Source organism: Austrofundulus limnaeus, unplaced genomic scaffold (assembly GCF_001266775.1).
Source record: "Austrofundulus limnaeus strain Quisiro unplaced genomic scaffold, Austrofundulus_limnaeus-1.0 Scaffold981, whole genome shotgun sequence".
Lineage (NCBI taxonomy): Eukaryota > Metazoa > Chordata > Actinopteri > Cyprinodontiformes > Rivulidae > Austrofundulus > Austrofundulus limnaeus.
Window position 1 is genome coordinate 137426 of NW_013953383.1, and position 4724 is coordinate 142149.

Genomic DNA, 4724 nt, shown 5'->3' on the forward strand with positions numbered 1-4724 from the left:
ATATATATATATTGTCATCTGCTCAGTGAAATGTTTAACAAAACTCTTACAGAGGAGAGAATAAAGTCTGGACTGATGTTAATTTATCACACATACATAGTGAAGCACTTGCCTATTTTCCTCTAGGTGCATAGCTACAGTATCTGAGTGAGCCCACCATCCCCAGAAATGAAAGCCCACTGCAGTACTGGAAAAGCAACATGGCTCGCTTTCCTGACCTGGCAGTACGCAAGTACATTTCGGCTCCATGTACAAGTGTGGACAGTAAACGTCTCTTTTCTGCTGCTTCACATATCATTGATGAAAAGAGAAACAGGATCCAGTGTGATAAACCAGAAATGCTTCTCTTTGTAAAAAAAAAAAAATCAGCCTCTGCTAATGGAGACCAACTCACAGGTGGAAACACTGTTTAGGTGTTTGGGACTCTTATTTTCATTACAAACTTTAAGTTGAAAAAAAAGTACAGAGACTACCATGTCTTTTGTGTGACAGTAATATCCCAGATATAATATTTTGGTTTACAATTTTACAGCTGAGACTTAAAACTCTTACTTTTTTATGTTTGCCTTTGTGTGGAAACACTGTTAAGTTATTGAGACTCTTTCATCACAAACTTTAAGATGAAAAAAAAAATGCAAAGACTGTCTTTTGTTACAGTTATGTCTCAGTTTGAATATTTTGTTTTAACAATTTTATCAGATGAGACTTAATTTGTATTTGTTTTTATTGCCTGCTTGTTTAAATTATGTTTCAGTGTTGGGACATTAACTGTCCTGAATATTAGAAATTACAGTTCAAGTAGGAAAATGTGCACTGATAGTAAGGATAGATTGATATTTTTGATTTAGAATTTTTCACTTTTCACAGTTACCTTGTTGATGTTATTTAAATTATGATCCAAACTCCAAGAGTTTTGTCAGTGCAGAGAGTTAAGTTGTACACAGCTTGTTTGAAAATTGAAGTGGCAAAAAGTAACACTGTTGGTTACTTTTGTTTTATGTTGGCAGTGCAATCTTATTTGAAAGTTACACTTTCAAAAAAAATAATAAAGCAAGACATTAAATCCAGTTTGATTAATTTTTAGTCTGTGCAAAATTGTATCATCCTGGAAATGCAAGTTTGTGCGTATATATCGATATCGGTAAATATCGGTTATCGGCCATAACAGCAATATTAATATCGGTATCCGCTGAAATTTTCATATCGGTGCATCCCTAATTATTATACAAGTGTGAAATCATTTTGCAACATTTGTTTTGGTGCAATTGTTGAAAATTGTGAATGTTACAGGCTTTTGATGTGCAACTTGTAGAAAACTATTAGTTAACTTGCATTTAACAATCTGAAGATGTGTAACTGCTGTTTTGTATGTGTAATATATTTTAAAAAACATTACAATTACAAGTTCATGGTTACAAATCGCAAGTACACAGTTACACATTTCAAATCATTTTGCAAGTTACAAGTTCTGTTATACAAAACACAAATACTTTTGAAACATAATTAATTGCATATTAAATGGTCATGCCCCACTCTGCCTCACTGGGCTGCTTGCACCCCTATACCCCCTGCCATTATCTCCGGTCAGCAGACCAGCTGCTCTTGAGAATCCCAAAAACAAAATGTAGGATGGTAGGTAGGTAACCAGAATGGTAGAACAGAACAACATTCCATAAAAAGGGGTTCAAGAACTTGCCCCAACACCAATCGTGCTGGGTGAGAGGCACCTCACCAACCAATACATCACAACAGTACAGACAAACAGACACAGATAAAAAAAAAACACTCAGTCCTTAACCAGTGAGTGAAAATCATCAAGAGTGCAGCTGAGAAATGGTAAAAACCTGCAAACTAGAGGGAGGTTTTACACGTAGAATGAAACAGAAAAAATGGATAAACAGCAGAACCAGGGAGGAAAAGCTCTGGATTCACCATCTCAACGCAATCAAAAGTGAATGGTTGATTTATCATGGAGGAAACAGAGCCACAAAGTACAATTTTCTACCTTAGCGGTAAACAATAATTCATAATGATGTCACGTCCTGACAGCAGCACACCTTTGTGCTGTGTTGAAAATTCTCCTAATAAATGTCAGGACTTTTCAGGTAACGACTTTAAAAGCCATTAGAAGACGTCATGATGGAAGATAGTAGCCAGAGCTTCATACACCCTGATAACAAAAATGATAGGGATGTTTTATTGGGGAGGTTACCAGAGCTCGAGGTCTATTACAGATAAAAGGGTTATGCCTATTAAGATGGCTGCCTGGCGCCGCTGACAGGAGGGATGCCACTTGTGCTCCTTCACATCCCAACAGCTTGCTCAAACTGTATTAACTGTGAGGGAAGTCAGAAAACATACAGCGCACCATTATATAGTGTTGTCATGTCTCCATATTGACCTTTCAGCTAGAAAATGTTCGTCCCAGCAATAGCCATGCATCACTGTTTAATGGCATGTCAGGGAATAGTTTGCTTCTCTTTGTTGGTTCACATTTTCAATTGCCACATCGGCAGATTAAGAGAGAGCTAAGTAACTCTGCAGATTTGAGGAGTAGTGGGGGGAGGGGGGAGGGGTTTACAACTTTTCCATAGTTGAAAGTGTAAGATTTAAGTTGGAAACAGGATTATATTGAGAAGAAAATGAAAATGTAATACAGAAACTTATACTTGTAAATGCAAACAAGCAGGTGTCTTTACGTACACTTGTCTCAGAATATGATGTCATTAGCTTTTCTCTGCTCATAAAAGCAGCGACCTGTGTGACATTAAAGCTTCCTTGAGATACAGCTCAGAAATACTTTTAAATTCTTTAAAAGCTTGGAGAGACTCAGGAATTAGTAACAATAAATTCATCTTCTATTTAATTTCTTAAACCTGCAGAAAATCTCATTGTTCATATGCTGTTTGTGTAAGAATAAAAATACACCAATTACAGGTACAATAACCTTCTTTATATCCATAAACAGGTCTGAGCTAACTCCAAGAAACTTCAGTTGTATTCAAAATCTTGTCTTTTTGTGCAAAGCAAACAATGCAACCAAACAAAGCAAATACATTGAGAACAGCCAAGACATTTCACAGCAAAAATGCCAGTGTTAATTTAACACCCACAGTGTTAATTTCAACACCAACAAAGTGTCTATATGTGTCCACACTCGCTGGTGTTAAAATCAGAGGTGGGTGGATCAATACTAAATATCAATAATATCGATACCAGCGCTGGTATTGATATTGAACAATACTCGTGTAAAAAGATAGACACTCAAGCTTTGTTCTTTCCCACACACACTGACTGCTGCACACGTAGGTTATTCAAAGTCTACTCTGTCTGTAGTGCTGCACTGTCACACACAGCACGGAACAGCGTCCGTCCGTCCCCCCCCCCACACTTCTTTTGTTGTTGCACCATCACGTGGCTCAGCAGCGCTAGCCAACAGCTAAGCAGGTAGGCTGGCTGGCCCACCCACTCAGCATTCTCATCAAGCCCTCTACCTCAGGAGATTTTGTTTTAAGTTGTGTTGAGTGATGTTTTTTAGTCTATTTATTTACATAAAACAGAATTGTATTGAAAGGAAGAAAATTCCTTATTTTTTTTGTTTTTCCTTAGAACAATTTTATTTAATAAAAGAAACAAAGAAATAACTAGGAAAGATGTCTAGTGGTGAGGGAAGAATTTTTATTTTATTATTGTATAAAAGATTTATTTTCCTAATGTTAAAGGAAACTGTTTTGTTACCGTTCTATTGTTGGCAAGCAAAAATGTTATAATAAAGCATTTTGTTGTCACGTATAATGTCTGGCAAAATTCTATCCTAGATCTTTTCAAATTATGAAGCTTAAAAAGTATCGGTATCGATATTGGCGATACTGGCCCTGTATTTACTTGGTATCGGATCGATACCAAACTTCCCAGTATCGCCCATCTCTAGTTAAAATAACATTTGTGTAAGTGTTAAATTATAACACCCACTTTTTTGTTAATTTGACACCAACCAGTTGTGAGGATCTCACATCCACACCCCTGATTGGTTTGGCAGCTAACAGGCAGCAGCTGGTGGTAATCTCCCTGATGAGCCACTGGGCTTTATAAGGCTTCCTCTGAGGACACAACAACGCTGGAACATATCATACACTTGGGTATGGTTCTGAGCCACCTCTCGAGTTCAATCCTCTGAGTTAATCTAATGTGTGTTTCTCTTGTGATCTTCCTCCAGTTGGACCCCTTGTGGATTTTACCCCTTGTGGATTTTTACTGTGTGCTCCTCTGTTCATACGCCTGCCTGCCTGCCTGCCTACCTCAATGCCGATCATCTCCTCCAAGAGCCAAAACAATCATCATCTGTAAATACTCACCTGACTCACCGTGCACTCCTGGAYTTCCCTCTCCTCCATTCCTCGTGGTCTTCTCCAAACCGTAAGCTACAAAACAAACAACAAGATTATTCTTATTCTCGCTCTACTCAACCTACAACTAATTCAGCTCCTTCCTGTCATCAACAGTGAAACCCTGGACCTACCCTTTCCCMTTCCACTTGTAAATAAACATTCACTATTTTGTATTTCTAGTCTCCCATGTCTGATTGCTTTCTGGTTGCACATTCTTGACAATTTGCTAAACCTTGATAGTATGTTCCAGCCAAAAACATGTCAAGAAGCAATTCAGAGAGTGATCAGTCATCTTTAAAAGAACGTATTAAATCTAACGAGGTTTTGTTACAAGAA

At 37.6% G+C, this 4724-nt stretch overlaps 1 long non-coding RNA gene across 1 annotated transcript; it reads left to right on the forward strand.

Annotated features, from left to right (window-relative positions):
* The first annotated feature begins 4040 nt into the window (after nucleotides 1–4040).
* LOC106533606 (uncharacterized) lies at nucleotides 4041–4526 on the forward strand. The gene is made up of 3 exons (XR_001312258.1): nucleotides 4041–4139; nucleotides 4217–4416; nucleotides 4503–4526. It is a non-coding gene; the product is annotated as an uncharacterized LOC106533606 (long non-coding RNA).
* The last annotated feature ends 198 nt before the right edge of the window (nucleotides 4527–4724 follow it).